Raw genomic sequence first — 11751 nt, forward strand, 5'->3', positions numbered from 1 at the left:
GGATAAAAAAACCAGCAAAAAAAACCCGGACGAAAGTGGTGGGACAAAAGTTAACCGCGAAGACTATCAATTGAGACATTAGGAGTAGAGATACATGGATTAGATGATACACATGGGTTAGCTATTATGACCATACAGTCCTACTCATCTTTTACCTTCCAAACAAAATACTAATTGCACAAACAAAAATTCAGCCCATCAAAATCAAAATGATACAGCTCGTCTCCCTTGAAACATACATGAAGAAATTGTATATTTGGCCCCTCTTGTTCTTTCATCCATTAGTCCAGACGGATCCAACTCTCGCGAAATAGGGAATTCAAAATTAGATTAAGATAAGAATGAAACCGCCAAGTGGCAGCCATTTCGTACAACTTGAGCATTTTAAAGGAAAAGACGTATGGGACCAGTTAAGAGTTACAAGAGTTCTGCTTGTTTCATTGGGAGAATAGGGATTATGAGAATGAGAGCGGCTAAATGGCTCCCAAACTCATCTGCTCCACCTAGAAAAAAATCAAGATTTTTTTTTAATTTTATTGGCTTTGAAGATGTTCGACTGCGTGAGGTCCGTGAGAATTTTTAGCTCCTTTATACATCTAAGTAGCTGCCAGTAAAAGATAGCATGTGTGTTTTTTTTACTGTTGGTGCATTGTACGGACCTATTCAGTTTTTTTTGCTGAGTGCTACTTAGATGTTCCAACGAACTGAAAATTGTCACGGACCTCACGCACTCAAACATCTTCCCTGAAAAAAAACAGATTATTTTGATTTTCTAATATATTTTTTATTTTACTGTTTATGGTGATTAGATGTGCTCGGGTTCAGAAATGGATATTCGCAACAAGAATACCTTATTGTAAGTAACTTTAAGATTTGAGGCAAAACTCTAGTTACAACAAATGAAAAAATAGCGTGATATAGCTTTCTGAGCAATGTCTCACTAGATGAAATCAATACAACCGTTCGCTATGGCATGATATAGCATCAGTATAGCGCGATATAGCTTCTATGGTGAATTTTCTGGGCTGTGCTATTTTGCCATAGCATTCTTTTTTTTTATTGGTTATGACAGGTTGTTAAAATATGAAACTGAGCAGAAGATGCGATAAAAATTCAAATCAATTGTATCAATCAAAAGATGCTACTAGCTCTGCTTGCAACTAATGGCGACCGAAAGACGAGCTACCAGATGAGACAAAGTCCATCTGTAGCAGTAATGCTAATTTGATGCCCACGAGATGCCATCTAACAACCATCTGATAATTGTAAACCTAGCAAGACCCTTTATTATTAGAAGTCAAAAACATACGATGTTTAGCTCATTGGTTAAGAAGCCCGTTCACATAGCAGCTGGCTTGCTAAGAAACCTTCATTTCCGGCGTACAGTGGGTGATGTTGTCATTTCGAGCATCGATCATCGTGTGTTAGAGTGGACCGCATCGAATAATTAATTATCTTGGTTTGTGGGAAATCACACTATATTGCATGGTCAGATCTGCTGTAATCGCTTCACTGAGAGGTGCTTGTTAGACAGGTAAGCCAAGCATGTTACCGTTCATTACAGTTATCTTTATACTCACACATGGGCTAGCTTTCAGGAACCCACAGGCTGACAAACACCATTAGCTATTCTTTGGTTTGAATAATTGCCAAGAGAAAGGAAGGGGCTCGGGGGTTTCGCTCTAATTACTGCAAACTTGACCTGTCGGTGGCAAGAAAAATCTTGTGCTTGCCTGGTTTCCTCCTACCACTCCTCAGCACACAGCTAGTAACTCTAACCAACTAGTGCTTTGACTGTAGAGAGGAGCCGGCCAGAGACGATGTTGAACATTTACATCCGGCCAGACACAACAATATAAGCTTTGCACTAGCTGGTTTCGAGACTTCCATTTTCCCAGCAGGTCCGGTAAGTAAACAGACACATCTACGTACGTCATCTGGTCAAGTCAGCTGGTCAAATCACCAGGGTCATTCCTCATTTAATAGAAGGAGGCCTATCAATTTTACAGTACGCGGACGACACTATTTTGTTTTTGGACCGCGATTTAGAAAAGGCTAGAAACCTCAAATTGTTGTTATGTGCTTTTGAGGATCTTTCTGGATTTAAGATTAATTTTCACAAGAGTGAACTCTTCTGCTTTGGCGAGGCCGCAGAAAACTCACAAGATTATGCTGAAATCTTTGGCTATCAACTCGGACATTTTCCGATTCGCTATCTAGGTATACCTATTCATTATCGGTGATTGACAATAGCTAAATGGAAGCATGTTGAAGAAAGACTCGAGAAACGGTTGGCTAGTTGGAAGGCCAAACTCTTGTCTTATGGGGGCCGATTAGTTTTAATCAACTCGGTCCTTACCAATATGGTTCTTTACATGCTATCATTCTTTCATCTGCCAAAAGGAGTGCTCCAACGTCTTGATTACTTTAGATTTTTTTGGCAGAGTGATAATGAAACCAAGAAATATCGTTTGGCTAGGTGGAATATATTATGCCGTCCTAAAAGCCAAGGGGGCCTTGGAATCCAGGATCTTGAGATCAAAAACATTGCATTGCTCAGCAAATGGGTATAAAAATTACTCACTGAGAATGGTGTTTGCCGGGAAATCATTCGTAATAAATACGTGGGCTCCAAAGCAATTTCCCAAGTCTACTGGAAACCGGACGACTCACATTTTTGGAGTGGGGTAATGAAAGCTAAAGAATTCCTTTTCCAATTTGGAACATTCTCGGTTAGGGATGGCGCCCAAATACGTTTCTGGAAAGACACCTGGCTCGGGACCACCCCATTAAACGTGCAATACCCAAGCTTATATCGGATAGTTAGACATAAGTTTGTCACGATTAAGCAGGTGTTGGGCCAAGAAAACCCAGATATTGCTTTTCGTAGAACCCTCAGTGGACCTCGTGTGGCAGCATGGGATGATTTGCTAACCCGATTGAGAGTCATCCAACTGTCGGCAGAACCGGATATCTTTAAATGGAAACTGCAACAGAGTGGGATGTTTTGGGTCAAATCTATGTATGATGCATTGGTTCATAACGAGGTTCCAATTGACAATAGAAAATTGTGGAAGCTGAAGATTCCTCTAAAAGTGAAAAATTTCCTATGGTTTCTCAATAAAGGAGTTATCTTAACTAGGGACAATTTGGCACGACGAAACTAGCAAGGTTGCAAAAAATGTGTTTTCTGCCACCATGATGAGTCCATTAAGCACTTATGTTTTAATTGCAAGTTTCCTCGATCTGTATGGGCCATTGTCCAAATAGCTTCGAACCTATATCCTCCACGTAGTGCACGGAATATGTTCGGCAATTGGTTGAGGGGTATAGATAAACAGTTTTCTAAACACATTCTTGTGGGGGCGGCTGCCTTATGTTGGGCGTTGTAGCTCACTAGGAATGACATTGTTTTTAACCGTAAATGCGTTTCTTTTCCTATGCAGGTTATTCATATATGTTCGCGATGGCTCCATATGTGGTCTATTCTGCAGAGGCCGGAGGATAGAGACCTTTTTATGATGGCTTCTACTCGGCTGGAGCGTTCGGCCAGGGAGATTTTTTACCCCCATGGATGGCGGTGTGATCTTCGGTTAGGATCGGCCTCCCTATAGGCATTTTTATTTTCCTTTTGTTCTGGCTGTTTTGCCACTTTATTTCGGTTTGCAATACTTCGAACTTTTGGCTGTGTGCATCTAGCTATGCAGAGGTCGGGTGATCTTTGGTGCGGTTGTATCAACTCGACATTTCAATTCAATGAAAACCCCTTTATCGACAAAAAATCTACGTACGTCATATGTCTCTGTGTGTGTTTCTGTAGGAGATCTACATGAGCGTCCGACCTGATATACTTTTCCATTACACGGCAGAACACAAAGATTTGAAAATCAATTTGACATGGTGAAGGACCTCAGTGTCTAGTTTCCCGTACTTTGGACTTCTCCGCAGTTCACCGGTAAGAGGAAGAAGCAGGCGATTGATTTTCCCATATATGGGTGTTTGTTCATTTCTTAACTCTGATGTGCATGTTTAATTGGATTTTTAGTTTTTATTAGTGCAGAATTGGTCTTTAGTGCCGGTTCGTAACGGCCTTTAGTGCCGGTTTGACAACAGGCACTAAAGAGTGGACTAAAGGCCCCTCCCTCCCTTAGTACCTATTTGTCACGAACCGGCGCTAAAGTGCCACCACGTGGCACGAGCCAAGCCCGGATGCGCGTAGGGCATTAGTACCGGGTACTAAATATTTCGGGTGGTTTTTGATTTATTTTCCATTAAATTTTTTTGTTTGCTGGTATTTCACGATACTACAAACTGTACACGTTATGTATATATATATATATCATCGAATGTCTCACAAACCAACACCATTAATTATTCACACATACACATGTATATACACATACAATTTCTCCTACATATGTTGCCTTTGGTGCCTCCGAAGCACGATGACAAGTGGTTCATGGGGGCGGTAGCGGGTAATAGTTTTCTCCTTTGGGATCTATGACCTGGTCGAGCAAAAATTCGGCTATTTCCTCTTGAAGTGCTAGTATGCGCTCCGATGGTAGGAGCTTATCCCGCACCTCTCTGAACTGTTAAGAAGGAGATCAATATGCATGTGTGTTAGTTGTGTGACTATATATCAATAATGGTGTGAATAGTGTTCTGACAAACGTACCCAGTCTTGTCTATCAGATCTGCTCCTTTCGCACGTCATCATGCGAATGTTCTCGCAAACGTAGAATGCACACAAATTATTCCCCAACGCCTGCTTCAGGGCCTTTACGAGAATGGAATTGAATCAGATAATGATTAATCAAACATGATAATTAATTAATGATATTGAAACAAGAATTAAAGAGATGGTAGCTAGCTAGTACTACTTAATTACTTACCTTGGGTCGATGCCAAAACAACTTTTTTGGCCACTTGCCTGGAGTCACCTTGATGAACTTTGCCCATGCTCTGCCCGCCGGTAAAGAAAATTAATAAAGGGGTTATTAAATAGTTCATATCAGGAAATGACGTACTAATAATTAATAGGTCGAGATATAGTTAATAATGATTGAAATTACCTGTTGACTATCCCCTTCACGATGGTGTAGTCTTTATCTTCTTTAATTAGTGAGTCCAGTAATTCAACTTTTCCTTCCTCAACTTTAATGTCTAACAAGACCGAGTGCCAACTACATAGGCACACGTTTGCATGTCTTAATTAAGCAGGCATGTGCATAAAATTAATCAACTACCGTAAACCATATACACTTAATTATTAACATCTAGCTAGCTAGTAAGCAAAAACAGAATTTGTAGTACAAGACAGTGTGACTCAAGAGAAGTTGTAAGGAAGTAGTATATCTTCATTGCTATTGAGGCGCTTCAAGAACTCTAGCATGCTTTCCTCTATAGCATCTTGACAACATTCAATCTGCCATATGTCCTCATTAATGGTATTTGGGTCAATGAACCCAACGTCATAGCGTCCAGCTTTTTTCATTTCATACATCTTCATCCTGCATATAATACCACAGAAAAAGAATATAGTGAGGATAATTACATGTAATGATTGATCAAAATTATCACTACATAACTAGCTTGAGACTTAAATTACAGAAAGAAATCACTTACAGACAATAGCAACTGACGATAGACTTGTCGAGTGCGTCTTGATTGTATAACTGAAATAGTTCTGGATACTCAATGGCCAGAGCTTTCTCATGGTAATAATGCTCATGCTTGACATTCACCATGAGGGACTCTCGATTGGAAATCTTGGTAATGTTCATGTATCATTGATGCAATTGATACATTCTCGTTGGGAGGTTCTTGACCTTATCTGGATGGACCAAAGGTTGGCCCCGGACATATTTCCATGCTATTTCCGATTCTCTAAGCGTGGGCATGGGCTCGATTTCGAGGAGTTGTCCAATAGAGATATTAAGCATTTGAGCCTGCTTTATATGATCCTCCGTTATTACCACATCGCCATGCTGGGGAACGCTAACAGTTTGCCCACAATAATATTTGGCGCGCGTACTACTCCTCTCATGTGTTGTTGGCACAACAAGCGGGGGGATCGCTTGCGCCGCCTGTTCTCCCAACTGGGGAACGGTTTTCCCGCATTTTTTGCCAGCTGCTTGTTGGCTCGAGCTCGACCTCGCTTCCTTCTTTAGTCGTTCTCGATGTAGTTTCCTGATTTGGTGCTCTCATAGTCCGAGTCAACAGGCTTGGGAGCTGGTTCTCTCGCCATACGAATGAAGTGGTCAATTACTTTCTCAGGCACTTTCTCCTTTGGTGGCGGTGCCGGTTTCGGTCCAAAATGGGTGTCCACTTGGGCTTGCACTATGGCTGCGTTTTGCTCCTTAGTCATGTCGTAAGGCCTCTGAGGAAGAGGAGCGAGGCTTGGACCATATTTATATCGCTTGTCTCCGCCTGTACTTCCTGAACTACCTCGACTCGTACCGCTACGCACCAAAGTTGTTGCATGTCTCTTCTGCGATTGCTGAGACGGCGGAGACGGCTGACGTGGAGTTGGACCAGGAGAAGTGGCCTGACAATGTGCCGGACTTCAAGCAGGAGGTGTGGCATGACACGGTGCTGGACTTGAAACCGGAGAAGTGGCATGACGCTGTGCCGGACTTGAAACCTGAGGAGTCAGCTCATGCGTTCGGGGACTTGGAGGAGGTGGCGGACTTCGAGGAGGAGTCGTCTCACGCGTTGATGGACTTGGAGGAGCGGGAGTCTGCTGACTCAGTGGCGGACTTCAAGGAGGAGTCGGCAGAAGACGCGGTGTCGGTGGACTTCGAAAGATGATGCAATCCTTTCTCCATGGGATGATACGATGTATTGCCTCTTCCAGTGTGCGCTCGTCTTCACCTGCAGGAATGTCAAGCATTAGCCCCGAATATGGGTCCACCACTTCATCAACCATGACATGAGCTAGCCCTCTGGAATCGGGATGCAATGGTAGGTTGCTTTGGGGGTAACTGGAAAAGCAACGCCGTCCGCCACCTTCATGGATATGTTCTTCATTTTGGAGTGTAGCTCACAGTTAGTGTTCTCTATGATGTCATCCACAGGGTATGAATCCAGCAGTGTGTCGCCCGGGGCAGAACCAACGCTGCTTCTCGGCATGGATGGGACGGTGCTATCCAATGCTGGACGATCATCCGCTTGCTGCTGCCGCTGCTGAGACCCCCCTTTCCTAGCTAAGTGAGTCGATCTGCTGCTGTTGCTGCTGGAATTTGAGTGCCAGGTCCGCGTGCCTTGCTTCTAGGACTTGAAGGCGTTCTGCGTCCTGCTTCCTCTGCTCCTCCTCCAGCTTCCTTTTCTTCTCCTCCTCCATCTTCGTTCTTGCACAGGTCCTGTAGTCCTCGTTCCATTCTGAAAAGCCGTCACACCAGGGAATAACGCCCTTGACTCGTGTTCTTCCCGGGTGTTCAGGATTTCCCAGGGCGCGCGTAAGCTCGTTGTTCTCTCTGTTGGGCGTGAACACCCCCCTTCGAGCTTCTTCTATTGTGTCAATTATCTTTTGTTCAGCTCCTTTTAGATTTTCCTTCCGCGAAACTTCGCCTGTCTTCGGGTCCAACGCCCCCCCATGCGCATAGAACCAAGTTCTGCACCTGGGGGGCCAGTTCCTAGTAACCGGAGTGACCCCTGCATCCTCCATCTCTTGCTCATACTTATCCCACTTAGGCAATCCCACCGCGTAGCCACCACTAGTAGAAAAAGGGTCAAATGTGAAGCACAATAGTGCCGGTTTGAATTTCAGCCGGCACTAATGTGTACATTAGTGCCGGTTCGTGGCGGCGATCAATAGCACCGGTTCGTGGCGAACCTTTAGTACCGGTTCATGCCACGAACCGGTACTAAAGAGGTTGTGTCAGCCTGCGGTCAGGCTATGGCCCCACCATCACCATTTAGTGCCGGTTCGTACCACGAACCGGTACTAATGAGGTTATGGCAAGCTGTTTTTAGTCCCACCTCGCTCCCCTAACAAGCCTATTACCACCTTGAATATGTTATTTCTCAAACTATCACAAGCACTTGGTCTTCATTGAACTCTATGTGTAGAATTTTTGGCCGCAATATGAGTCTTCATCGTTTTATAAATCGTTGATGACTCATATTGACAATTCAGATTGTACACACAAAGATCATTGATGATCAAAGTATTTTTGATGTTATAAGATCATATTGACAATTTAGACTGTAAAGAAATATAAGACCATTATCTAAATGCTCTTATATTTTTTGCGTTCACTATGCACCAACTGCTAGGCGGGAGGAGCTGTTTAGTACCGGTTCGTGGCGAACCTTTAGCACCGGTTCGTGCCACGAACTGGTACTAATGAGGTTGTGTCAGGTAAGGCTGGGCCCCACGAGCACCTTTAGTACCGGTTCATGGATGAACCAGTACTACAGTTTCTTAGTAAGCTATTTTTTAGTCCCACCTCGCGAAGAGAGAGGGACTAGGAGCAGTTTATAAGCCCTGAGTGCAGAGACAATGAAGAAGAGGCTCAATGCTCACGTTGCTTAGCTTCAAGCCTTCAGGAATATGGTAGACTGCACGGAGCTATGCGCAGTGCAGTTTACACTATTCCGAAAGGCTTGAAGCAAATTAACGAGCATTGCACCTCTTTTTTATTTTTAATAACTTATTACAGCTCCGGACTTCTTCTGTTATGGCAAAAACTAATTGCACGTCGGCATTTCTTTTTTTTAAACTTTGGTTATAACTCTAGAGTTTGACCATCAAGTTTTGCAGAAAAGAAAAAATAGCAGAAAAAAAAAACTATAGCTGAAAAGAAAAAAACTATATAAAATGACCGTGAAATTGAAAATCACTACAAAATGAACTCTGAAAATGTTGAATTTTGGCAAACTAGATGAACAACTACTCAGAAATAAATAGAAGAAAATAAATATAACAGAAAAGAAAAAACTATACAAAAAACTACGCAGAAATAAATAGAAGAAAATAAAGCAGAAAAGAAAAAAACTATAAAAAATTGGGGCGCTGCCCTGTGGGCCTGCTAGGCCACGGGCGTGCAATTACAGGCCTTAAAGGCCCAGCAGACTCACATGGCAGCGCGCAGAATTTAGGCCCACAAGTCTGCTATATAGAGGAGTTCAAAGAGGTAGCCGCGGCTGGGTTTATAAACCAGTGCGGCTGCCCTTCGCCCGGCGAGGTGGGACTAAACTTTGGGGTGGCAGCGCGAGGCCTTTTGTACCGGTTGGTGGCTCCAACCGGTACTAAAGATCACCCTTTAGTACCGGTTGGAGCCACCAACCGATACTAAAGGCCTGCTCTTCCCGCCTCTTGGCCTGGCGAAAGTTAGCCTTTAGTATCGGTTGGTGGCTCCAACCGGTAGTAAAGGCCCATCCTATATGTATAGCACTTACGAAAATTTCAGTTACATCTCCCCACTTTGTCTTCAACCTCTCGACATCGCCGCGCGCCGCTCGATCCCGTTGTCGCCGCCAGTCGCCCGTCGTCCGTCATCGTCGTCGCTGTCCCCGCCGCCGCCCGTCGTCGTCGTCGTCTCGCGCCGCCGCCCCGAACGCCGCCGCCGTCCGTCGTCGTCGCCGCGGTCCCGTATGTCTCTCGCACCCGCGCGCTGGCGCCCCCGCCCCGTACGCCGCCACCGCCGCCCCGTACGCCGGCGCCCCCGCTCGTACGTACGGGGCGGCGGCGTACGAGGCAGCGTACACACACATACACACATACACACACTACACACACACACACACACACATTTTTTACTTATTTTCTGTTTTCTGTTTTCTGTTTTTTAGAAAATTTAATTAGATATTAATTAGCTAGGTATGTGAGATTTGAACTAGTTGAATAATTAATATAACTAGTTTATTTTTAGTAAGAAAATTTTCGAACTAGTTTATTTAGGTATATGAGATTTGAACTAGTTGAATAATTAATATAACTAGTTTATTTTTAGTAACAAAATTGACGTACCTGAGATTTGATTATCTAATTAAAATATTATTTGTTAATGAGTTTTTCTGTTTATTTAATGTTTTTATATATTTTGAGTTTATATAAATGTTAGATTAATGTCGAATGTTAGATGAATTAGATAGAAAAATTAAATATATAGTAATGTCAATTGTTAGAGATGAATATAGTTAGATATATATTTGAATTGGCTAGATATTAATTAATGTTAGATAGTAATAGGGTTTAATGTTTCACCTAAGTGGGATAAGTCTGAGAAAGAGATGAAGGATTAGAACTAGTTTATTTTTAGTAAATGCTTAGTTGAACTTGTTGAATTAGTATATAGAACTAGTTTATTTTTAGTAAATGCTTAATTGAACTAGTGGAATTAACATATAGAACTAGTTTATTTTTAGTAAATGCTTAGTTGAACTAATTGAATTAATATAACTAGTTTATTTTTAGTAAATGATTAGTTGAACTAATTGAATTAATATAACTAGTTTATTTTTAGTAAATGCTTAGTTGAATTAATAGAAGTAGTTGAATTAATTGAATTAGTAAGTGTTTAATGTTTCGCCTAATATGAACATAGGAAATGTCGTCTGACGACAGAAAAAATTTCGGTATGTGCACATACTGTGAAGACGAGCGCGGCCAATGCGACAGAAATTTCCTTGTTGATGGTAGGCGATTCAGCATCAAGCTGGATGAGACTTTCGTATTCAATACAATAAGTCACAACGACAAGTCTGTTTTCGTAATTAAGCATGACTTATATATGCTTCATTTGCCTGACTTATAGTTTTTAATTTTCACTATTCTACTAGCGCATCCCATGCCATGCAAGAATTTTTGTCTTGGATAAGATAGGTTTCAAAGATATGGAAACTATGGAGGTAAAGAGAGCTTACCTGAAAACTGAGCATGATGGTTATACTTTCAACGTCAAAGTATACAATGCACACACGTACACCTATTTTGAATGCAAAACTTGGCAAGCACTATGCAAGGCTTATGCATTTGAGCCTGGTATGGTTATCACCTTTGATATTCGTCCGGAAGATGATATTGAAGGTAATAGAGACATATGGGTCGATGTGCAGACGCCTCCAGTTCTACCATTATGTGAGTTCTTCTCAAATAGATATTGCTTATTTCAAAAATAACTGACAACTAATTTCTATTGACAGCTTATCTCCATTCAACCAAACATGTCCGGCGCTTGGTAGACAGAACCTTCTACTGCCCCGGAGCTGAACTAAACTGCGAGGAGATAAGTCATTATGTTTCATGGCTTGAGGATCTTCATACTGTCAAGACAAATTTTTTTCCTGCACTTGGAAATGTTAGTACTCAAAACGTGCGACCAATAGTGATGGTATTGAACTACGGTCACATCTATTTAGGAATGATGGTAAGATATTTACTATTTGTCCTTAGTGCATATTTTGTATACATATTTTTTTTGCTAAACTTTCATTGCTAAGTATATTAATTAAGTACTATACGATGTTCTTCAACAGGGACTCCCGATGACAGTTGTGCCTCAGGGGATCGAAACTAAAGGTCAGATGTCAATTGTTAGCTTAAGACCAAGATATCCTGCATTGCACATGAATGCATTCAAGATTTCTAGAAGCGATGAATGCTTAATAGTGAAAGATTGGAGGAAAATTGTTAATGATCGCAGAGAAGTACTAGGGGGCAGCAATGAGAAGCGCAGCCCACGATTAGGAGACAGGTTCATCGGCATGCTCCAGTATGATCAATCAGGAGAGCTATACATGTTCTAT

Source organism: Triticum dicoccoides, chromosome 4A (assembly GCF_002162155.2).
Source record: "Triticum dicoccoides isolate Atlit2015 ecotype Zavitan chromosome 4A, WEW_v2.0, whole genome shotgun sequence".
Taxonomy (NCBI): Eukaryota; Viridiplantae; Streptophyta; class Magnoliopsida; order Poales; family Poaceae; genus Triticum; species Triticum dicoccoides.